Below are 26,969 nucleotides of genomic sequence, written 5' to 3'. Positions count from 1 at the left end.
TAGGCAGGTGGGGGCGACGTTGTGGGCGGCAGATTAGGGGTTAATAAATATAATATAGGGGTCGGCGGTGTTAGGGACAGCAGATTAGGGGTACATAGCTATAATGTAGGTTGCGGCGGTTTACGGAGTGGCAGATTAGGGGTTAATAATAATATGCAGGGGTCAGCGATAGCGGGGGCGGCAGATTAGAGGTTAAAAAGTGTAAGGTTAGGGGTGTTTAGACTCGGGGTACATGTTAGGGTGTTAGGTGCAGACGTAGGAAGTGTTTCCCTATAGCAAACAATGGGGCTGCGTTAGGAGCTGAACGCGGCTTTTTTGCAGGTGTTAGGTTTTTTTTCAGCTCAAACAGCCCCATTGTTTTCTATGGGGGAATCGTGCACGAGCACTTTTTTGAGGCTGACCGCGTCCGTAAGCAACAATGGTATCGAGAGTTGCAGTAGCGTTAAATTATGCTCTACGCTCCCTTTTTGGAGCCTAACGCAGCCATTCTGTGGACTCTCAATACCAGAGTTATTTTAGAGGTGCTGCCAGAAAAAAGCCAGCGTTAGCTACGCGGGTCGTTACCGACAAAACTCTAAATCTAGCCGATAGTAAATACGGTTGAAAAAAGACTGAAGTCCATCAAGTTCAACCTATAAAAATATAATATACTTACAAAAAAGCTCCAGTTGATCTTAAATTAATCCCATTAAAAAGGTGACCCATTTAACACGAGCAATCATATTCCTGAATTTTGTTTCTAGCCAGAAATGTATCCAAACCATTTTAAAATATATCTAAGGTATTGGTATTCACTAAAATGTTTCTGTTGCAGGAGATTAAATCTCCTTTCCTCCAGCCTTAAATTGTGTCCTCTTGTCACAAACAATTTTCTTGGAATAAACAGAGCTTCTGCCATCTTTGTATATGGAACTTGAATATATTTAATTAAAGTAATCATGTCACCTCTCAAGTGCCTTTTTTCTAGAGAAAACAGATCAAGTTTTACTAGCCTCTCGTCATAGCTTAAATTCTCCATTCTGCTTATTAGTTTTGTGGCCCTTCTCTGAACTTTTTCTAAGTCTGCAATGTCTTTTTTTGAGATCGGTCCAGAGAACTGCACTCCATACTCAAGGTGAGGTCTTACCATGGATTTCTATAGTGCTTTCTTCCCTTACATCAATGCATCTTTTAATACATGCTAGTATGTTATTAGCCTTAGAAGCCGCTGCCCTGCATTGTGCACCTATCTTTAGCTTGTTATCTATTACTACTCCCAAACCCATTTCCTCCTCTGGTTGGCTAAGTCTAGTCCCATTTAAATAATAGATTGCCTGCTTATTTTTACTTCCAAAATGTAGAACCTTACATTTTCCCATATTAAATCTCATTTTCCATTTATCTGCCCATTCTTAATTTTTGCAGATCCCCTTGTAAAGCAAGTTCGTCCTGCTCTGACCTAATGACCTTACACAACTTTGTATCATCTGCAAAAATAGAGATGGTGCTATGTTATCCTTGCTCCAAGTCATTAATTAAAATGTTAAATAGAACAGGGCCCAGTACTGATTCTTAGGGGACTCCACTAATTACCTTTGTCCAATCTGAGTAAGATCGATTTACTACTATTCATTGCTCCCTGTCTTTTATCCAGTTATTTATAAATTAGATAACATTTTCAGCTATTCCCAGTCCCTTAATTTTGTACATTAATCTCTCATGTGGCACTGTATCAAACGCCTTTGCAAAATCCAATTATAATCTTGTTTACACAAATATACTCATCAATGTAATCCCTTCAAGTATTTTCACACGATTGATGTCAGACTAACAGGTCTATAGCTTCCTGGATCAGCTCTGCTACCCCTTTTAAAGAGTGGCTGTTTTACAAGTCCTGTGGTAATATGCCTGAGGATAATGAGTCTTGAAAAATGAAGAGTAGGGGCTTGTCTATAACAGTGCTAAGTTCCCATAATACCCTTGGTTGTATTCCATCTTAGCCTGGAATTTTATTTACCTTAATATTATCCTTTTTTTCCCCTTATATCCTCTAGGGATAACCAAGTTAATGGTATGGGCTTGTATCTTCTAGTTTGTTTCAAAGTACCCCCCATTGGTTCTTCTCTTGTGTATACTGAAGAAAAGAATTGGTTTAGTACCTCAGCCTTCTCCCTGTTACTGTTAATCATGCTACCCTTCACACATTTTAATGTACCTATATTTTCCTTCTTAGCTTTTTTGGTGTTTATATGGAGCCAGTATATTTGACAGTGGAACTCATTCTTTGGGGCCAGTATCTTTGACAGTGGAACTTGCTTTAAAGAGCCAGTATCTTAGACAGTGGAACTTGTTCTTTGTGGCAGTATCATTGACAGTGGAACTTGTGCTATAGCCCGGCATGTTTGACAGTGGATCTTATTCCATAGGGTCAGTATCTTTGAAAAGGGAACTTGTTCTATGAGGACAGTATCTTTGACAGAGGAAATTGTTATATAGCCCGGCATCTCTGACAGTGGGACTTGTTCTATGAGTCTAGTATCATTGAAAGTGGAACTTGTTCTATAGCCCAGTGAATAGGAAGGAGAGGCACTACACAATTTATCCAAAACAGCAGTGATGTTGGATGGGAGAACAGACTAAGTTTCAGAATTGCTAGTACAATTTTTAGAATACTTGCTAGATAAACACTCCTGTTCACAAAAATAAGGAAAACATGACATGCCGTGACTCCCAATTAACACTAGAATTATGTTTCTTAAGCCAAAGTAACCCCAAAATTATCAGAAAATTTGGAGATCTAACCACATCAAATGTAATTTTCTTACTGCAGCAGCAACAGAAATCACTCTTTTATATAAACATCAATCTCAACAGGAACTCATTCTAAGGGGCAAGCATTTTTTTACAGTGGAACTCATTCTTAGGGGCAAGTATTTTTTACATTGGAACTCGTTCTATGGGGCCAGTATATTTGAAAGTGGAACTCATTCCACAGCCCAGCATCTTTGACAGTGGAACTCTTTCTATGGGGCCAGCATTTTTGACAGTGGAACTCGTTTTATGCGGCCAGTATTTTTGACAGTGGAATTTGTTTCATGGGGCAACTATTTATTCTATTCTATGGGCCAGTACCTTTGACTTTGGAATTAATTCTGTGAGGCCAGCATCTTGTACAGTGGAACTTAGTTAATGGAGCCAGTATTTTTGACAATGGAACTCATTCTATAGCGCAGCATTTTTGATAGTGGAAATCATCCTATGGGGCCAGCATTTTTAACAGTGGAACTTGTTCTATGGGACCAGCATTTTTGACAGTGGAATTTATTCTATCGGGCTAGCATATGTGGGCCTCATTCTATGGATCCAGTATTTTTGACAGAAGAACTCATTCTATAGCCCACCATTTTTGACAGTGGTACTCATTCTATGGGAAAGGCTTGAGAAAGGGCTTATTGTTAGCCTGAAACGTTGCTGTATTTGACCTGTGTTTAAAAATAAAAAGTCACTTTGCTCACTGCTGGAGACTACCTTCTTTTGCTTGAATCGTCTGGGCTTGGTCAGCTCTCTCCGTGCACTAGTGAGTGGTGGGTGCTGTATCCATTTCTATTTCATTTGACTCATTCTATGGGGACAGTATGTTTGAAAGTGGAGCTTGTTCTATGGGGCCTGCATATTTGACAGTGGGACTTGTGTTTTGGAGCCAGTATCTTTGACAGTGGAACTTGTTTTATGGAGCCAGTATCTTTCACAGTGGAACTCGTTCTGTGGGGACAGCATTTTTGACAGTGGATCTCATTCTATGGGGCCAGCATCTTTAATAGTGGAATTTGGTTTATGGAGCCAGTATCTTTTACAGTAAAACTTATTCTATGGGTCAGTATCTTTGACAAGGCAACTCATTATATGGGTCAACATATTTGACAGTGGAACATGTTTTATGAAGCCAGTATCTTTGACAGTGGAACTCATTCTTTGGGGCCAGTATAGTTTATAGTGGAACTTGTTCTATGGTGTCAGTATATTTTACAGAGAAACTTGTTCTATGGATGTTTATGTGAAACCAGTATCTTTGACAGTAGGACTAATTTTCAAAAAAATTGTGTAAACTGATTTTCAAGTGAGTTTTGTTTGGCTTTCTTTCTTGTATTCAAAACAAGAAAGTAGAGCATGACAGCTAATTCAATAATGCTCATGCTGCGTAAGGTGTATACATCCAAGTGATGGCTGTCTTGTGTGTGCCTGTATGGTTTTATAATATCTTAACAGGTTCAATTGCTGAATAGAATGCAATTCTCAGTACATGAACATCTGTTTTAGTAAAAAAAACAACGAAAAAAGTACTTTTTTCCCCTTTAAATAATCATCGCTTTAATATTCAGATTCTGGGTATATTCCCTATATTTTCTGTTTATTCTATAGTCCCCATTTTGCACCCTTCTAAGGGGTCGGATTATTGATTAAAAAACACTGAGAACAACTACAATGTTACAGGTGTTAATATAATGGCTTAACACCTTCTGTATATTAAGCTGTTTGTAACTTCCTGTACTATCCTATTTACCATAATAATACTTAACCACATCAATATTATTGCAGATATGAAAACAAATTTGTATCAAGGGAGAAAAAAATAGCATGCAGAATAGCACTGTGCCCATATAAAAGACACAATAACTATTGAAAAAGATATTTTTAGCATCCATCACTTAGGCTTCCTAGAATTTATTTAAGGATTTTTTATATTGTGGAGCAGCTTGAGCAGATGTGTGGTGGGTGCACTCTGCTATTTCTCAGTGGAGTAGACATCAGATCACCAGAATTCTGCCCCCTGAAACTCAGACTAAATGTTTCAATAGTTAGGAGTAATGTTGTAGTGCTTCTTAATTGTCCCTCCACTACTCCTCAGTAGCTCCCCGTTAGCCAAACACATTGCACTTTTTTTTCTTATTATATGGACCTTTTTATGGTTCTGTATATTTATTTAAATTTGTGGCAAGTATCTTGCTAAAGAATTGTTCATCTATAGTTGAAAGAGCCCATATTCACCTTAAAAAATGTCCTTCTTAGTGGAGTAGGTGATTAGCTGTAAATTATAGAGATATGAGATATTATAGAGATGTGAATCTCCTGATTTCAAATGATTAGTCTCATCCCCTCTACATAAAACAGAAGAACATTTAGGGATTGGATAACCTGGATAACCAATGTAACGTAAAAAAAAAATCCCATTCTGTCCAGTGGGGCAGATGACCTCACAGTGATCAGCTGCATCCTAGGGGTGCAATTGACTCCCTCATTCAAAATACAGACACTACACCTTCAAAAAAGGCATCTGAGGGGGGGAGACACCCTATTCTTCAGCTGGTCCTGGAGGTGATACACATTTTTTACAGCAACCAACTATGTCCAAGAGAGACACTTGACGCTTGGTTTTAAAGAAAGCTTACTAATTTTTTTACAGTGAGCGGTATCTATATGTTGTGGGACTGAGATAGGTGCTCTGTAGAAGGGAACAAACTCTGGGGCTGGGCTTTTGTTTATTGTATGCGACTAGCAAAAATTAGAATTCTATCACATAAGAATGAGGAAAATTGAGTGCATACATTAGGATGATACACTGTCATCCTCTGCACACCAAAGATATGCAAACAATAACAATGCATCATGCTTCATAAATTGTTATAATAGAGCCACATAGCACCACTGTGTCAATATAATGCAATTTAGACTTCACCCTTTCAAAAAATTACACAGAACAAACTTACAAATATAATCATTTAAAAGTAAACAGCAAACCAAGCAATCATTAAGTGCCACCAACAAGAGTTAGTGCTGTTACATATTCACTGTTTTACAGTGATGCTACCCTTTGGTCAACACATGTTTTTAGTTAGTAATTATTTACACAATCAATGTAATTGTCTTGCTCTTTGAATCAAAGGATGCTTTTTGTTGTGGTTCTATCCTTTTAAAACCTGCACCCAAGTGTACCCCAGGGTGATGGATGAAGATTTCAAAGTGTCATGTCTAGCCCAGCCAAATAAAGCATATTTATGTTTTAAAATTGGGGGACCCTTATATTATAAAAAAAAAAAAAAGTCAGCAACTAATGCTGGTGTAATGCGCGTGGGATATTCCTCTATCAGACCAAACTTGGCCAGTAGTCTTCTTATCCCGGCGTCAAGTGGAATGATAGGAAATCTCCCAGAGCAGAGAAAATTTTGTAAAATGAGGTAAGCAGTGCTCACAGTAGGCAGGGTAGTCCTTAGTGGCAACAGGAAGGAAATCCAGTAGAATGACAGTTCAGGGGTAAACCAATAGAAGGACCAGGAACAGGCAGGAGTCAGCAACAAAAGGAAATCCAGTAATATAACAATTCAGGGATAAACCAATAGAATGGTCAGACTCTAGGCTCTAGGATTTTAGGGATCCGATTTAAGTTGGACCTGTTACAGGTCCTTTTCCTCTGTGAATACTCGGTGCTGAGGACAAATATATGATTCATAAATCTTTTGATATTAGTTGGTAGGAACTTAATATTGAAGACATGGAAAAGTGAAAGAGGTCCAAATTTGACAGAGTTCCTTAACAATATTCAATATCAAGCAATTATGGAACAGTTTAATTTGAAAAATCCTAATGCTAAACAAATCGCTAGGTTTTTTAGCAAATGGAAGCGTTATATTTGTTACCTGTCTCCAGGTGCACAACGCCAGCTTTCTCTTCCCTTTAAAAATTCTGGTTGGGTTCAAGGCCAATTGGAACAAGGGACGCTCCCATCAATTTGGTTCAATAACGAATAAGGGAACATTTTTTTATTTTTTTTATTTTCATTGACTAGTGAAGAGGGGGGTTAGAGGGTCACTGATTCCATCTCCCTTCGCTCCCTTGCCCCCCCTAGGGTTGGTTCGCTACCCTCCCCTGCATCCCGTATCTGGTTCAAGGCCCTTTAGTTTCGATTCTATATGATTATACATTCATTTTCCTATATAAGCCGTAGTTAAAGGGGTAAAGGATAGCATTGATATATTTAGGTTGGGGTTCCAATCGGCTCTCTCTGTTCTTTTTCTTCTTATTGTATTTCACTCTGTTGGTGCTCAGCTCTTCCTCTCTTTTCTTGTTCAGTAGTGGCTTAAGAAGTTTAAATGTAAAGCCATTAGTAGGCAATTGTATATGGGTCGGCAAGCCGATAACCAGGTAGCCTTTATGTTTTAAGTTTAAGGTACTGTGTTTAAGTATTAACCTAGAAATTCGATCTCAATTCATTATTCATGCAATGATACAATGACAATATTAAGTTTATTCTTTTTTTGGTTTATCTTTGATTGCTAGAGAAGTTTGTATGCAAAATATGGTCAGATAATGGAATATCGGCCATAGATGTTTTATTTTTTCTCTTTTTTGTGATGTATGCATTTCAATGTAATATGCGCTTAAAAAACAATAAAAACATTTAAAAAAAAAAAAAAAAGAATGGTCAGACAGGCAGAGTTCGGTACCAGTATAACAATCCAACAGTTCAGGGATTAAGCAAGCAGAGTAGTCAGACGGGCAGAGTTCAGTAACATTATAGCATTCCAGCACTTTAAGGGTTAAACAAGCAGAGTAGTCAGACAGGCAGAGTTTAGCATCGTTATGGCAATCCAGCACTTTTAAGGTTAAACAAGCAGTGTAGTTAGACAGGCAGAGTTCAGCAACGTTATGGCAATCCAGTAAAAAAATACACAGCACCCAGGAGCACAAAAAGCAACACCTATACTTGGGCAATGTAAGTAGAGACCAGAGGTACTTACATAACCCCAGGTTCACGCCAAGGAACAGTTACAGGAGGCTCAGAGGGATGACGTCGCAGCAAGTGCGCCCAGAGCACCACCGCATCCATAGCAACCACCCCAGCAACTGGAAAGAGCGGACTGTGTCCGTGGCAACGGCCACAGGAAAGTAAGCGGAGCGGCGTGACAGCTGCAGTAGCGTGTAATGGAAATTGTGAAATGAATTTGGAAGGCAGGAACAATTTTAATTTTAATCCTATCTTTTAAAAAAAAAACTGGTAGAAGTTAATTTGCCATTGAAGTTTTCTAATGTCCATCAATTGGTCATATTTTGGTCTAATTGACATTAAAGTAATACATTTTCTGTCATACATATGTAAGACAAATAATTTAAAATGTTAAACAAAATACAAGACAGGCAACATATCAGAAGCAGCTTTTATAGGCAATAGAAGTCCTTTAGGTAAGAAGAGATTATTATAGTTGGTGTAGGTCTGTCAAGGACCATATTTGGTGCATGGAGTACCTTGAAGTAGACCGTTTAATTTTCTGAGTATACCTTAGAACAGGGTTTTTCAAACCACGGGTCGGAACCCATTACTAGGTCACAACACCATGTTTATTGGGTTGTGACTTGAGGGTGTGTGTTGTAGGAGAGTGTGTGTGTTGTATGACAGAGTGTGTGTGTGTTATTGACTTTTACAATCAGGAATAAAGTATGCACACATTTTAGTCACTTTGCTAAAAATTGCAGCTATCTTGTATATGAATTCAGAAATGTTTAGACCAGGCATAAAAGTAGGGTCATAAAGGTATGTGGTATCATGGCACTGGGTTTTGGGGGGAAAAAGTTTAAGAACCCTGCCTTAGAGGTTGGAACCGTTTTTCAGGGGGTCTCTAAAGAGGAATTATTATAGGCAGTGGGACCCCTTAGGGAGATAGCGTTGAAATTGGAGTGAGTAATTGGATAGGAGCAACACCCAAGAATACCATGCAAAGTATATAGTAGGTTATGTAATAACTAAGGGGTTATTGTGGCTAGTGTGGAAACTGCTTAATGTGCTTGGGTGTCATAGTTTTTTTTACACATGCTAAGGAAGTCCGGGGGATATAAAAGCTTGGATGAGAATTGGTTAATGCTATAGATAAATAGATTATAGTTAAGTTTATGTGGCAGCAAGTTCCATGGAAATTGTAATTTCATTGTGATGAAAGACTAAAATACCTTTTAGCTTTTCCTCTAGAAAATAAAAGAATGTGTAATTTTATGCAATTTGTCAATATAAGTGTAACGGGGTTTGGCCTAGGCCCACAATTACCCCTGTGGGTCTTTACCCCAGCTACCTCCATGTGCTCTGCAGGCTGATCCTGAGTCTCCGCTACCTGGGAGTTGGGGTACATGACTGTGGCAGTGCCTCCACCTGACTGGGCATCCAGGGCAAGAATGGGTTTCCCAGACAGGAACATAATAAATAACTACAACACACACAGTAATAACAGTAAAACAGTATGAACATGTATTAAAGGATTATGGTAAATAAAAATAAGGCAAGAAATACAGTGGCTAACTAACACACCGACTCTCTCTAACCAGGCCCAGCACCCTCCCAAACCACCTGCGAACCCACCCTCAGGCTTCACCCTAATGGCTGATGGGTACCAGTTGGTGCACATAAATGTTGGGGCCCTTTAAGGTAATCCACATGCATTTAAACAGTTGCAGCTCATAGGAAACTGCAATCCACAGGAAGAGCTGTTTATAAGTTTATGTGATGGACAGAATGCCCTGTCAGTATGACAAGGAGAGAGGATACTTCTTACCACTGACAGGATTCTGCACAGGCTGAAAGAAAACTCCAAGGTCTGCCAGTCATTTACTTTGTCTGCATTCTTCTCCACAGCTCTCTAACAGGGACAGACTGCAGCTGGCAGCATACACTAAATCAGCAGAGGAATGCTGTTACTTTACAAGATGAAGTCTGCAGCTCTCACACAGCCAGGCCTCACACACACCTTCACTGCTCTGACATGTCTGCTTCCTCCTGTGTCTTACACTCTTCTTTCAGTTTCACTTGATCACATGACCAACCAGTCTAATAGTTGCCTAGGCAACTTCTCCTGCAGAATGTATACAGGTGCAAATGTTCAACAGGAAGGGCTACATAAGGAATTATTTGTTTCTATTTTTTTTTTTACCAGGATTTTGATTACTTATGAGCTGGTATTCAGTCACCATTAACAGCAAAAGGAGAATAATCTAGCCATGTATTTGTAGACCTGCAGTTCCATTAAAGTATAATACCCTGAATAAGTGCTATAGTTTTAAAAAACTTTATTGCAATAGGAAAAATTCTAACATCATAGCATTCATAATTGAAACTTTAAACACATGACATTTTAATTTTAAATAGAAACGTGAAGTAAAACTCATTTAAACGTCTAAATCATACTCTTGTGTATAACTAATAATTGCTATATAGTCTTGTGTTTAAGCTGTTAAGAAATTTAGGATGACGGTTTGTCTTTTAAAAGTTGACGGCTGTAAATGCAACATCCTGTTCTCAAGGAAGAAGCCCACTACCACTCTTATATGATTTAAGGGTTATGTCAAGAATGCTTAAGAAGGTTTGTGAGTGACATCTCATTAGGTCTAGGTGGAATGCCGTATTGAGAAGGAATCCTGAAAAATGGCCAGCACCCTCTCCATGTAATCAATCTTGTTGTCTAATGAATATCGCTGTTGTTCTAGTAATCTGAGCGTATTTTGCTTACAGAAGCACTGCCACCATTCCCAGCTGTCAAACCAATTCACTAGTGTCTACAGTTTAAACAGTGTATATTTGTGCGTGCCACAATAGGATGAAATTCAGTGCTTTTGTATCTAGGAAAGACATATAAATGTGCACGTAATTTTGTATAGTGTTCCTATAGCTGGTGGTTCTTTAACTTTAGAACATATGGGGCAAGATTACATATACGGCGTAGGCTTCAGTGCAACTGCTGAAACCCATGCCGCCCGTATGTTCACCTCGCACATCGGTTGAATCACATATACGGCGCCGTCAGATGCTAAACTGCTGTAAGTCGGATAAACTGGTGATGTTCAGAAATGTGCGTAAATACAGATTTCTGGAGTCGCCAGTGACTTACGGCAGTTTATGATCTGCCGGCCCGTAAGAAAAAAACAAACATGTTTTATCGCATGTAACAGTCTAACCCGCCTCCCAAAAATAAACCCAACATGTCAAAACCCCTATATCTGCCATCCCCCAACATCGCAACTAATAATAAAGTGTATTAAAGGGACAGTCTAGTCCAAAATAAACTTTCATGATTCAGATAGACAATGTAATTTTAAACAATTTTCCAATTTACTTTTATCACCAATTTTGCTTTGTTCTCTTGGTATTCTTAGTTGAAAGCTCAACCTAGAAGGTTCATATGCTAATTTCTAAGCCCTTGAAGGCCGTCTCTTTTCTCAGGGCATTTTTACAGTTTTTCACCACTAGAGGGTGTTAGTTCATGTGTGTCATATAGATAACACTGTGCTCATGCACGTGGAGTTCTGGTGAGCCAGCTCTGATTGGCTAAAATAAGGGGGCAGTTTGCAGAGGATTAGATACAAGGTAATCACAGAGGTAAAAAGTGTATTTATATAACTGTGTTCATTGTGCAAAACTAGGGAATGGGTAATAAAGGGATTATCTATCTTTTTAAACAATAAAAATTCTGGTGTAGACTGTCCCTTTAACCTCTAAACCGCCGCCCCCCCTTATTGCAACTACTAACAAAAGTATTGACCCCTAATCTGCCAGCCCCCCACATTGCAATCTACCTAATACAGTTATTAACCACTGAACCGCCAACCCCCCACATCGCAATCTACCTAATACAGTTATTAAACACTAAACCCCCCAATCTACCTAATAAAGGGATTAACCCCTAATCCGTCATTCACCCACAACACAAATAACCTAATTAAAATATTAACCCCTAAACCGCCCCCCTCCCCACAACGCAATCTACCTAATAAAGTGATTAGCCCCTAATCCGCTATTTACTCACAAAGCAAATAAGCTACTTAAAGTATTAACCCCTAAACCACCAACCCCCAACAACACCAATTACCTAATTACACTATGAACCCCTAAACTGCCAATCCCCCACAACACCAACTACTTAATTACACTATTAACCACTAAACTGCCAACCCCCCACAACGCAAAAATGAATCTAATCACTAAGCCCCCTAACCTAACACCCCCTAAGTTAACCCCAATTATATAAAATAAAAAAGACTACCTTACTAATAAATTAATATAATAAAAATTAAAATAAAAAAAACCTAACATTACATTAAAAAAACTAAGATTAAATTAAAATAAAAAAATCTAATATTACAAAAAATAAAAAAAATCTAAAATTACAGAAAAAAAAACAAACTAAATGATCTAAAATAAAAAAATGTAAACCTAATCTAATACCCCTATAAAAATAAAAAAGACACCCCAAAATAAAAACACATCCTAATCTAAGAATAAACAACAATAGCCCTTAAAAGGGCATTTTGTAGGGCATTGCCCTAAAGCGATCAGCTCTTTTACTGTTAAAAATTACAAATTACCCACTAATTACCCCCTAAAATAAAAAAAAACACCCACCCAACCCTCCAAAATAAAAAAAACTAAACCTAAAGGGGCATTTTTATAGGCTCTTTTGCTGCCCATTAAAATAAAAAAGCCCTAATCTAAAAAAAAAACACCCCAAAAAAACAAAAAAACTCTAACCCCAAAATAGGTACTCACCATTCCTGAAGTCCGGAGGTGAAGGTCTTCTTCCAGGCGGCTCCATCTTCATCCACCGCAGGGACATCTTCTTTCTTCATCCGGAGTGAAGGCGGCGTGGAGCAGGAACAGCGGCCGCCGAGACATCCAGCGTGGAGGATCCTCTTCATGTGATCGTCGCCGCACGCTGAAGATTGAATGGAAGGTACCCGTTTTATAATGGGGTACCTTGCATTACTATTGGCTGACATTTTCAAATCAGCCAATAGGATGAGAGCTACTTAAATCCTAATGGCTGATTTGAACATTTTTGGATCAGCACCTTGGATAGCACAACCCAGGTGTTGAACCAAAGATGGGCCGGCTCCTAAGCTTACATTGCTGCTTTTTCCAATAAAGATACCAAGAGAATCAAGAAAAATTGATAATAGGAGTTTGGGTTCAGTATCTCTTTAACTGTAGTTGACAGTGGCTAAGATATGTTTGTTTTTCCACCTGCAATTTGTTCCCAAGACTTCTTTTTCTCTTGAGGTTTAGCACTGTTTCCTGAAAGCTTGAGAAGACTTTGATGATGTGTCTGTTAAACCTATTCTAGACAATCTTTTTTGGGGGTCACATGCACTATATAAAGTAAGCTGAATATAAGTATTTTTAGGAGTTTTAACAACGTTTGTACCCCTTTTGAAGATAAGAGATAAGAACAATCATATACAGATGTTTTAACAGCTGTTGTGTAGGTAACTGGTATTTCATGCCATTGGTGATGTGTTATAACAGTTAACAAGTATATTGCTTTTACATGTAGAACAGCTAGATTGTATTTCTGGAATCTGAAACTAGATTCTTATTTAGTAAGAATGTATGAAAAATGGAATGCACCTTCAGCACATTAAGGAACACACACATACCCACATGTACATACATAATTTTTTACATTTTATTTAACTTTTCATTATATTCCAAATTAGAAACCTGTTTTTTTTAATGTTTACAATTCTTGTTAGCAATTAAAAATTGCTTTACAATAGTATTTTAGTAGTGAATGCAAAGCCTGAAATTTCAAATAATTTATGGTAGTTTGTGAGATATTTTAAATTAAAAAGTTCATATTTTCAAAATCATGTAAAAAAATAAATAAAAATAAACGGCTAGATTATGAGTTTACAAGGTAAAAAAGCAGTGTTAACAGGTCCTAACGCTGCTTTTTTACGCCCGCTGCTATTACGAGTCTTGCAAGTTTAGGGGCACCGCACACTTCTTTGGCCTTACCGCAAAACGACTTACGTAAACTTTGTAAATCCATTTTTCTATGGGACTTCCATAGCGCTGGTATTATGAGTCTGTCCTGGGAGGCCAAAAAGTGAGCGGTACAGCCTCTACCTCCAAGATCCGTAACGCATTCTAAAGTCAGTAGTTAAAAGTTTTATGGTACAACGCCGTAGCATAAAACTCATAACTAAAGTGCTAAAAAGTACACTAACACCCATAAACTACCTATTAACCCCTAAACCGAGGCCCTCCCGCATCGCAAATACTAAAATAAAATTTTTAACCCCTAATCTGCCGCTCCGGACATCGCCGCCACTATAATAAACATATTAACCCCTAAGCCGCCGCACTCCCGCCTCGCAAACACTAGTTAAATAATATTAACCCCTAATCTGCAGCCCCTAACATCGCCGCCACCTACCTAAATTTATTAACCCCTAATCTGCCGTCCCCAACGTCGCCGCCACTATATTAAATGTATTAACCCCTAAATCTAAATCTAACCCTAACCCTAACACCCCCTAACTTAAATATAATTTAAATAAATCTAAAGAAAATTACTATAATTAACTACATTATTCCTATTTAAAACTAAATACAGTACTTACCTATAAAATAAACCCTAAGCTAGCTACAATATAACTAATAGTTACATTTTAGCTATCTTAGGGTTTATTTTTATTTTTCAGGCAAGTTTGTATTTATTTTAACTAGGTAGAATAGTTATTAAATAGTTATTAAAGGGCCATGAAACCCACAGTTTTTTTCTTTCATGATTTAGAAAGAGAATGCAATTTTAAACATCTTTCTAATTTACTTATATTATCTAATTTGTTTTATTCTCTTGATATTCTTTGCTGAAAAGCATATCTAGATATGCTCAGTAGCTGCTGATTGGTTGCTGCACATAGACGCCTTGTGTGATTGGCTCACCATGTGCATTGTGTTTTCTTCAGCTAAGGATATATAAAAAATGAAGCAAAATAAATAATAGAAGTAAATTGTAATGTTGTTTAAATTTGTATTCTCTATCTGAATCATGAAAGAAAGAGTTTGGGTTTAGTGTCCCTTTAACTATTTAATAACTACTTAGCTAAAATAAATACAAATTGACCTGTAAAATAAAACCTAACCTAAGTTACACTAACACCTAACACTACACTACAATTAAATAATTTAACTAAATTAAAAACAATTAAATAAATTAAATTAGCTAAATCACAAAAAAAATCACTAAATTACAGAAAATAAAAAACAAATTACAGATCTTTAAACTAATCTAATAGCCCTATCAAAATAAAAAAGCCCCCCCCCAAATAAAAAAACCCCTAGCCTAAACCCATTGCCCCAAAGAAATCAGCTCTTTTACCTGTAAAAAAAAATTACAAACAACCCCCTCAACAGTAAAACCCACCACCCACACAACCAACCCCCCAAATAAAATACTAACTAAAAAAAACCTAAGCTCCCCATTGCCCTGAAAAGGGCATTTGGATGGGCATTGCCCTTAAAAGGGCATTTAGCTCTATTGCAGCCCAAAGCCCTAACCTAAAAAATAAACCCACCCAATACACCCTTAAAAAAAAACTAATACTAACCCCCTGAAGATCGACTTACTGTTCTGAAGACCGGACATACATCCTCAAGGAAGCGGCAGAAGTCTTCATCCAACTGGGCCGAAGTCCTCAACGAAGCCGGGAGAAGTCTTCATCCAAGCCGGGCGAAGTGGTCCTCCAGACGGGCAGAAGTCTTCATCCAGACGGCATCTTCTATCTTCATCCATCCGACGCGGAGCGGGTCCATCTTCTATCAGCCAATCAGAATTAAGGTAGAAAAAATCCTATTGGCTGATGCAATCAGCCAATAGGATTGAGCTTGCATTCTATTGGCTGATTGGAACAGCCAATATAATGCCAGCTCAATCCTATTGGCTGTTTATAAAGGTTAAAAGGTATATGGTATGAGACAAGGTATTTGACTGGAAAGGGCATATATATATATATATACAATATAAAGTAGTGAGTGTACAGCCTGTTTAACAGTGTACATTTGCTGTCCACTCAAAATAACTCAACACACAGTCATTAATGTCTAAACCGTTGGCAACAAAAGTGAGTACACCCCTAAGTGGAAATGTCCAAATTGGGCCAAAAGTGTCAATATTTTGTGTGGCCACAATTGTTTTCAGAGCACTGCCTTAACCCTCTTGGGCATGGAGTTCACCAGAGCTTCACAGGTTGCCACTGGAGTCCTCTTCCACTCCTCCATGACGACATCACAGAGCTGGTGGATGTTAGAGACCTTGCGCTCCCCCACCTTCCGTTTGAGGATGCCCCACAAATGCTCAATAAGGTTTAGGTCTGGAGACATGCTTGGCCAGTCCATCACCTTTACCCTCAGCTTCTTTAGCAAGGCAGTGGTCATCTTGGAGGTGTGTTTGGGGTTGTTATTATGTTGGAATACTCCCCAGGGAGGGGATCATGCTCTGCTTTAGTATGTCACAGTACATGTTGGCATTCATGGTTCCCTCAATGAACTGTAGCTCCCAGTGCTGGCAGCACTCATGCAGGCCCAGACCATGCCACTCCCACCACCATGCTTGACTGTAGGCAAGACACACTTGTCTTTGTACTCCTCACTTGGTTGCCGCCACACACGCTTGACACCAGCTAACCTTAAAAGTTTATCTTGGTCTCATCGGACCACAGGACATAGTTCCAGTAATCCATGCCCTTAGTCTGCTTGTCTTCAGCAAACTGTTTGCGGGCTTTCTTGTGCATCATCTTTAGAAGAGGCTTCCTTCTGGGACAACAGCCATGCAGACCAATTTGATGCAGTATGTGGCATATGGTCTGAGCACTGACAGGCTGACCCCCCCGCCCCTTCAACCTCTGCAGCAATTCTGGCAGCACTCATACGTCTACTTCCCAAAGACAACCTCTGGATATGACACTGAGCATATGCACTCAACTTCTTTGGTCGACCATGGCGAGGCCTGTTCTGAGTGGAACCTGTCCTGTGAAACGGCTGTATGGTCTTGCCAACTGTGCTGCAGCTCAGTTTCAGGGTCTTGGCAATCTTCTTATAGCCTATGCCTTCTTTATGTAGAGCAATAATTCTTTTTTTCAGATCCGCAGAGAGTTCTTTGCCATGAGGTGCCATGTTGAACTTTCAGTGACCAGTATGAGAGAGTGTGAGAGCGATAACACCAAATTCAACACACCTGCTCCCCATTCACACCTGAGACCTTGTTGTAACACTAACGAGTCACATGACACTGGGGAGGAAAAAATGGCTCATTGGGCCCAATTTGGACATTTCCACTTAGGGGTGTACTCATTTTTGTTGCCAATGGTTTAGACATTAATGGCTGTGTGTTGAGTTATTTTTAGGGGGCCACAAATTTACACTGTTATACAGGCTGTACACTCGCTACTTTACATTGTAGCAAAGTGTAATTTCTTCAGTGTTGTCACATGAAAAGATATAATAAACTATTTTCAAAAATGTGAGAGGTGTACTCATTTTTGTGGGATACTGTATCTATACATATATTTCTAAATATGTGAATATATATATAATTATGTGTGTGTGTGTATATACACGTGTATTTATGTGTATATTTGTAAATACATAATATGCACACATATATATATATATATATATATATATATATATATATATATATATATATATATATATATATACCCTTTGGTATATATAGGTATAGATATATATTTTTAAAAAATCATAATCATAAAATAATCATAAAAAAAAATATATATATTTTCTTCTATGGAACATTGATTGAAATGTAAAATATTCATAACTCACTTCGGGTTTAGGGCTGTAGGACTAATGTGTGTCGGGTTAGCACGCGAGCGATGTGTTAGGGATTTTTTTATTCAGCACGCTCCATTTAAGTTAATGGGGAGAAGAAGTTAAAGGGACATAAAATCCTTTTTTTTTCTTTCATGATTCAGATAAAGCATACAATTTTAAACAACTTTCAAATTTACTTCTTTTGTCAAAATGTATTTGTTTTTGTTATCCTTTGCTAAAATGTGGGGATGTAAGCTTATGACTGGTAGCAGTCTCGCAAAACAATGTTATACATTAGCAGGACCACTAGAGGGCAGCACTATTTCCTGTCATTTATTGCTTCAGGCATGTGCATGCTACCTATCATGAGAACTAAGCAAATTTGACAATAGAAGTAAATTGGAAACTTTTTTAAAAAATGTATTCTCTATCTGAAAAATGAAAGATTGTTTTGGGGTTTAATGTCCCTTTAATAAACTCGCAATATCCGAAGTCCTAAAGTGAGCACCCATCAAATTTGCTTGCTCGCTAACTTTTTACTTTCAAGTTGTAATACAAGCTCCAATCCGACCACGTTAAAATTTAACTTTTGTCGCAGTTAGCGCATGAGCGAAAACATTTGTTAGAACGCCACTTGTAATCTTACCGAGTGTATTCAATTCTTTAATGTCTGGCGACATCGCAAAAAAGCTACGATGTAGACGGTGACGGGGGCTGTCTTTAAAGTGTGTTTACACAAAATCGACTTTGAATGTATATTCAGTTTTACTGTACTTTCAGTAGATTTGTCAAATTGGGAACTATCGCCACTGAAAAGCAGGTGAGACTGATATAGCTGAAAAGGTATAGCTAAGATGGAGGACAGTGTTTTGAATATTTGAAACCCATGTCAATGTTTCCCCATTAAAATACAGGTTACTCCCATGCAACACCCGTTAAACTCCCACAAAATGCATATATATTCGTCATGTCTGCAATCGACTTCCTTTTAAAACTATAGACGCTGTAAAGTATAATGTTACAATATGTAAGTAAACTGTAAATTGTAAACTGTGTTCTTATGCATGTATTTTTACTTATTTTAAATTTTTGATTCAATATTTACATTATATTTAGAATGCACATTTGCACTGTAGCAAACGTGTTAGATGTAGATATTAATTAATTAATTAATACAAAACACATTTGCTACAGAGCGGTTGCAATATTGTAAGTAAAACATGATCGCGCGATCGCAATATTATGAATGTATGGGAATGTGTAAACGTGATCGCAATATTGTGAAATAGGAATATTATGATCGTGAATGCACATTCTCAATATAATGTAAATAGGAATATTGAGAAGCCGCAATCACGATCTTAAAACAAGTAAAAATATACGCCTAAGGACACAAATGAAGATTTGTACAATCACATTTACAGTTTACATAAGCAATGTATGTGTACATATATCATATACCCACAATCCCCCAGCTACTATAGGTGTATTAATGACATGTTAAATTCACTATTGTATTGTACGAACAGGGGTTGTGTTTTCTGTTGACACATGTAAATTGTATTCTCATACAGTACTGTTATAAGGGATGATTTACATTACACCTTCGATGTGGCAATGCTGCTTTGAATATATCTCCGGTATCAGAGCTTTATCACCACCCACACAAATTTATGGCATGACCACTCTCGACTTTCAGCCCTTTCCAATATTTTTCCCGTTTTTTCAACATTGTGATGGATCCCATTTGAATATCTGCCTCCTTGTGGCACTTTCGATCATCAGGCCCTAAGTTGTGGGTTTTGGTTTACAGACAGAGATAATATAAAAAAGCATGTGTGTGTACAGAAAGTGATAAAATAATTAGATCTGATTTTACCTACAAGCTCAGCACATTTTAATGGGTTGTATTTTCAAAGAACAAAAAAATGTCATATGCAAAAAAAAACAAAGAAGCAATTTCTCATACATTTTAAACTCTGCAGCTGGTATAACAAGTCATTGGAAATACATTAAGGGAATAACAAATTTACAGTATATTGTCACTTACAACAAATTAAAAAGCATCAGTCATATGCCGATTGCTTTTTAACCTCTCAGACACCTCAGGAAGCCAAGAGCAAAGGGTGGTACAATAGAAGGATTCCTTGTGCAACAATAAATGTGAGCAGTGGACAAACAGCATGGCATAAACAAATCTCAAGGAGAGATTAACTGCACATATATTTTGTTGCAAACATATTTTGCATGTGCCCAAGAAGTACAAAATAATGAACTACAGTCATTATGAAAACCAATATGATATGAAACTTATAAATAGCTAGCAGTGACTAAGGGCTCTATGTACGAAGCAGCATAAGCTACTCTGGATCCCTTGAGGGGCAGGTTCGCACATGCAAGCCACCTTACCGCAATGTAAGAAGCAGCCATTAGACCGCTGCTTCTTACACTCTTCGGCACCTCTGAGGTGGTGAAGAGAAATAACCCCAAACTCGCTCACTCAGGGTGATTGACAGACCATACTCTCCCGCGATTGGTCGTGTGAGAGAAGGAACGGGCATTACACACTCATTGCATTGTTCCCTCTTAAAAAACAACAGCACTAGGCAGGTAGGGGTTAAAAGTGGTGGGTGTGGGGTGTTAGAAGAAAAAAACAGCACTGAAAAGTGCCTTTACATTTTGGTCTATGGGAACTGTGTGTTACCTATAAATATATATGTATATGCTTATATAGATATATATATTTATGTGTTGATATGTGCTCTACTTACCCCCTTCGCTGCACTAGTTCTCATGCCTTGAGGAGGCTCCTAATGGAGACTATGGAAGTGTGCTCTTGTGTTCGTATTGCGCTTTACTTGTAATACCAGTGCACATTAGCAGGCGCTGGTATTAGTGGCGCGAAAATATTGCTTTTGTGTAAGCGATATTTAGCTCTCCACTGGTAATCTGGTACATAATTAGTAAAGTGTTGGGGTGCAGGTTAGGTGTGGATACTAGCCCAACTCCACGCTAGATCAGGCTAGTCAAGACACTTATAACAGACCTGCACATTTCAGTGACAACACAGTATGTGGGCATCATCAATTTGCATATATTAAGATATCTAACAAGTAAATTCTCTTGCTTTTCATGATGTAATAGATTCAACATAATGCCTAAGGACACATAGCAGAACAATAGATATGGGCGTTTATTCAGAATTCAGCATTCGTTTGCTAAACAAATGCCTAATATGGCTGCAGGCTGCTGCATTTGGCTCTTGTGTCTGGATTTGAACAGGTCTGATTAAAAGTGGTGAGCTCGAGTTCGAGACCTGAAGTAACATATTAGAGATACAACAAACGTTTATGCAAACACATGTATAGTTTAATAAAATGAGTTATTTCACTCATATTTATACACATTAAAAGTAAAATATATGTTTCTAATTTAAATACATTTGTTAAACCCTTAAGGACCAAGGACGTACAGGGTACGTCCTACAAAAACTGTCATTTAATGACCAAAGAAGTACCCTGTACGTCCTCAGGTTTTTCAAGCACTGGAAGTGATCGCGATCACTTCCAGCCTATTTCAGGTTATAGCAGTGATGCCTCGATATTGAGGCATCCTGCAATAACCTTTTTTAAGCATCTGATGCCGAGAGAGCCACTCTGTGGCTTCTTACGGAGCTTGATAAATTGACCCTCATGAGTTAATATCTAAATAGGTTCAGGAGTGTGCCTGTGTCTAGAGCAGCGGTTTTCAAATTGTGGGGAGTGCTGGTGCCTCGCCAGGGTAAACCGGAGCAGATCAGGGGAGCAAAAGCAGCTATTTGTTTCTAAACAGACTGTAATGTGCAGAGGCTTTTTAAACACGGCAGCAGCTCAGTACTGTGTGTTAATGTGTGTGTGAGGTGAGTGTGCTGAAACCAGGCGCAGTAAATGACCGGCACGTTCTCTATCCTCTTACAAAAAGCCTCTGTGCATTACAGTGAGCGCTACAGCGCGCAAGCTTTTAGTGAGAAGACAGAGCAGACGTGTAATGAGAAGGGTTGAAGGGTTTGATGGCCGCTTCTGTTCTGAGACAGATGGATATGTGCAGGACTTATCCCCTGTATAACGGTAAGCTACTTTTTTCCTGGACATATGCAGCATAATATATAGCATTTAAAAAGGCCCAAGTTACAAATATTTTGAAGTGAATGTGTGTGTGTGTGTGTGTGTGTGTGTGTGTGTATGTATGTATGAGTTTGTGTGTGTGTGTGTATGTATGTATGAGTTTGTGTGTGTATGTATGTATGAGTTTATGTGTGTGTGTGTGTATGTATGTATGAGTTTGTGTGTGTATGTATGTATGTATGTATGTATGAGTTTGTGTGTGTGTGTATGTATGTATGAGTTTGTGTGTGTATGTATGTATGTATGAGTTTGTGTGTGTGTGTGTGTGTGTATGTATGTATGAGCTTGTGTGTGTGTGTGTGTATGTATGTATGAGTTTGTGTGTGTATGTATGTATGTATGTATGTATGAGTTTGTGTGTGTGTGTATGTATGTATGAGTTTGTGTGTGTATGTATGTATGTATGAGTTTGTGTGTGTGTATGTATGTATGTATGAGTTTGTGTGTGTATGTATGTATGTATGTATGTATGAGTTTGTGTGTGTATGTATGTATGAGTTTGTGTGTGTGTGTATGTATGGATGAGCTTGTGTGTGTGTGTGTGTGTATGTATGAGTTTGTGTGTGTGTATGTGTGTATGTATGTATGAGTTTGTGTGTGTGTGTATGTATGGATGAGCTTGTGTGTGTGTGTATGTATGAGTTTGTGTGTATGTATAAGTTTGTGTGTGTGTATGTATGAGTTTGTGTGTGTTTGTTTGTTTGTATGTATGTATGTATGGTTTTGTGTGTGTTTGTATGTATGTATGTATGAGTTTGTGTGTGTGTATGTATGTATGAGTTTAAGTGTGTGTGTATGTATGTATGTATGTATGTATGTATGTATGAGTTTGTGTGTGTGTATGTATGTATGTGTTTGTGTGTGTGTGTATGTATGAATGTATGTATGAGTTTGTGTGTGTATGTATGTATGTATGTATGTATGAGTTTGTGTGTGTATGTATGAGTTTGTATGTATGTATGAGTTTGTGTGTGTATGTATGAGTTTGTGTGTATGTATGTATGAGTTTATGTGTGTATGTATGAGTTTGTGTGTGTGTGTATGTATGAGTTTGTGTGTGTGTGTATGTATGTATGAGTTTGTGTGTGTATGTATGAGTTTGTGTGTGCGTGTGTGTATGTATGAGTTTGTGTGTGTGTGTGTGTGTGTGTGTATGTATGTATGTATGAGTTTGTGTGTGTGTGTGTATGTATGTATGAGTTTGTGTATGTATGATTTTGTGTGTGTATGTATGTATGAGTTTGTTTGTGTGTGTATGTATGTATGTATGATTTTGTGTGTGTGTGTGTGTGTGTATGTATGAGTTTGTGTGTGTGTATGTATGTATGAGTTTGTGTGTGTGTGTGTGTGTATGTATGAGTTTGTGTGTGTATGTATGTATGAGTTTGTGTGTGTATGTATGTATGAGTTTGTGTGTGTGTGTGTTTGTATGTATGAGTTTGTGTGTGTGTGTGTGTGTATGTATGTATGAGTTTGTGTGTGTGTGTGTGTATGTATGTATGAGTTTGTATGTATGTATGTATGTATGAGTTTGTATGTATGTATGTATGAGTTTGTGTGTGTGTGTGTGTGTGTGTGTGTGTGTGTATGTGTCTGGATGGATGAGCTTGTGTGTATGTGTATATATGAGTTTGTGTGTGTGTGTGTATGTATGTATGTATGAGTTTGTGTGTGTGTATGTATGTATGTATGAGTTTGTGTGTGTCTGTATGAGTTTGTAAGTGTGTGTGTGTGTATGTATGTATGAGTTTGTGTGTGTGTATGTATGTATGTGTTTGTATGTATGTATGTATGAGTTTGTGTGTGTGTGTATGTATGTATGGGGTTGTGTGTGTATGTATGTATGTATGAGTTTGTGTGTGTATGTATGTATGAGTTTGTGTGTGTGTGTGTATGTATGTATGAGTTTGTGTGTGTGTGTGTATGTATGTATGAGTGTGTGTATGTATGTATGAGTTTGTTGTGTGTGTATGTATGCATGAATGAGTTTGTGTGTGTGTATGTATGTATGAATTTATGTGTGTGTGTATGTATAAGTTTGTGTGAATTTGTGTGTGTGTTTGTGTGAGAGTGTGTATGAATGAGTGTGTGTATGTGTATGTATGTATTAGAGTGTGTATGTGTATGTATGTATGAGAGTGTGTATGTATGAATGAGTGTGTGTATGTGTATGTATGTATTAGAGTGTGTATGTGTATGTATGTATGAGAGTGTGTATGTATGAATGAGTGTGTGTATGTGTATGTATGTGTGAGAGTGTGTATGAATGAGTATGTGTATGTGTGTGTATGTATGAGAGTGTGTATGTATGAGTGTGAGTGTTTGTGTGAGTTTGTTTGTGTATGTGTGTGTGTGTGTGTGTGTGTGTGTATGTATGAGTGTGTGTGTTTGTGTGAGTTTGTTTGTGTATGTGTGTGTGTGTATGTATGTGTGAGTTTGTGTGTGTGTTTGTGTGAGAGTGTGTATGAATGAGTGTGTGTGTTTGTGTGAGTTTGTTTGTGTATGTGTGTGTGTGTATGTATGTGTCAGTTTGTGTGTATGAGTTTTTCTTACATTTGTCTTCATTTGTACTGTATTAAGAGTGGATAATTAATAGTGTTTGCCATCTACATCGGAGGTGGTTTCTCTTCTACATTTCCACTGAGGCCTTTATATGTATCCATTATATGTTCATAGTAGTGACTTCTAAACGTCTCTCCTTTTTGTAATTCAGCCGTAAATGTAATAGCATCTATTATGGTGGTAGTGGGGGGGGGGGGGTAGTCTCATCCTGAAAGTATCGCCAAAGGGGAGTCCTACTGTGTAAAACGTTGAAAACCTCTGATCTAGCGCAATATATGTATATCATTTTTATAACCATATTTGCAACCACAGCTACCTTATAGTGTCTGGACCCACTTCAGTGTGCTTTCTTGTAAAGGAGCAAATAAAGAATAGCAACTGAAAGATGTACATTTGATAATAGAAGCAAAACTGATTTTTGTTTTAATTGGATGCTCTATCTTAAAGGGATATGAAACCAAAAAATATTCTTTTGTGATTCAGAGGATATAATTTTTAAAAAGTTTACAATTGACTTCTATTATTAAATTTGTTTTTTCCCCCCATGTTATTCTTTGTTGAATTGATACCTAGGTAGGTGTCTGGACTACTACTTGGCAGGAAATAGTGCTACCATCTAGTGCTCTTGCAAAACTGCTGCCAGATAGTGCTCCAGACACATGCATGCTCTTGAACTTATGTCCCTGCTTTTTCAACAAAAGATAACAAGAGAATGAAGAAAATGTGATAATAGCAATAAATTAGAAAGTTGTTTAAAATTGCATGTTCTGTCTGAATCATGAAAGATAAATTTGGGGTTTCATATTTAATGTTGAAAGATTCATTTTGACTTGTCCCATTAAAGGGACAGTCTACACCAGAATTTTTATTGTTTTAAAAGATAGATAATCCCTTTATTACCCATTCCCCAGTTTTGCATAACCAACACAGTTATAATAATATACTTTTAACCTCTGTGATTATCTTGTATCTAAGCCTCTGCAAACTGCCCCTTTATTTCAGTTCTTTTGACAGACTTGCAGTTTAGCCAATCAGTGCCTGCTCCCAGATAACTTCACGTGCACGAGCACAGTGTTATCTATATGAAATACATGAATTAACACCCTCTAGTGGTGAAAAACTGTTAAAATGCATTCTGAAAAGAGGTGGCCTTCAAGGTCTAAGAAATTAGCATATGAACCTCCTAGATTAAGCTTTCAATTAAGAATACCAAGAGATAAAGCAAAATTGGTGATAAAAGTAAATTGGAAAATTGTTTAAAATTACATGCTCTATCTGAATCATGAAAGTTTATTTTGTCCTAGACTGTCCCTTTAAGGCAAATGTTTTTATGTCCCTTTAAAGGGCTATAATACCCAAATGTTTAAACACTTGAAAGTGATGCAGTATAGCTGTAAAAAGCTGACTAGAAAATATCACCTGAACACCTCTATGTAAAAAATAAAGATATTTTACCTCAAAAGTTTCTCAGTGGCCACATCCCATTGTAAAGGATTTCTAAGCAACAAATCAGTATGTCTGTCCCGGGACAGCGGAAGGAGCGAGCTTTAATGCACACTCATCTTATTTCCCTATTCAGTGTAAGGAAGTTTACAATAAAATCTCATGAGAGTTAAGTGAAATCTCATGAGATCACAGTAAAAATGTTCATGACCTCAGCACTGCTGATGCTGATTGGCTGCTGTTCATTTCTTCATTTTTTTACCTGCAGCTGGGCTGCAGCTGAGTATAACTTTTTACACAGAACTTACTCTGCTGAGCTGAGGAAATTGTGAGGTAAAATATCTTCCTTTTTTACATAGAGATGCTCAGGTGATATTTTCCTGTCAGCTTCTTACAGTTATACTGCATCAGTTTCAAGGATATGAGTATTATGTCCCTTTAACTATGTACACTGGCCAATAATAAAATATAGCAGACAATTTTTTTATTTTTTTATTTCTTCAATTTAGTTTAAATGTAACTTTGTTGCTCAATCAGTGAGTTAGTAACATAGAATACGGATGGTTACATAATTTTCCCATATATATTTCTTTAGCAACTAGTGGACCACAAAGGAATAAGACTATGGTAGGAATATGTAACATTCCTTCATTTGTCTTGAGGATTCTCTCATGATGTAGTTTTTTTCCCCAGAGCAAACTGACTGAATGAAATATTGAAGATGACTTAGTATTGTATAAGTTATTGCTGCATCCTTTTGCTGGCACAATTCCACCAGCTTTCAGAAGCTCCTCTCCCTGAAAAACAAGCAGTGAGGGAACTCCCTTCATAAGAATAGCACCTCTGTAGTTATCACGTTTAGCCATGTACTGTATTATCAGGGCAAGACAGCACCAAACAATCTGCAGGAGCCAGGCGCAGGGTTCAGAGAATAACATAAGCTATACTCCCTGAACAAATATCATGTTGTCTGACAGGCCAGCAGGCCCCTTGACTGGGGAACTACTAATGATAACAAATGTATGTTTCTTGGTATATGCACCACAAAGAGGAACACAAAGAATAATGGCCTGAATATAGATACAGAAAATACAGCAGTAATAGCAGCATACAGCAACGGATAACTTTAAGTATGTTGTTATAATGTAGAAAGGTACAAAATATATAGATATACA

The sequence above is a fragment of the Bombina bombina genome, chromosome 6 (assembly GCF_027579735.1).
Source record: "Bombina bombina isolate aBomBom1 chromosome 6, aBomBom1.pri, whole genome shotgun sequence".
In the NCBI taxonomy this organism is placed as follows: domain Eukaryota; kingdom Metazoa; phylum Chordata; class Amphibia; order Anura; family Bombinatoridae; genus Bombina; species Bombina bombina.
Note: the sequence above shows the minus strand (reverse complement) of the source record.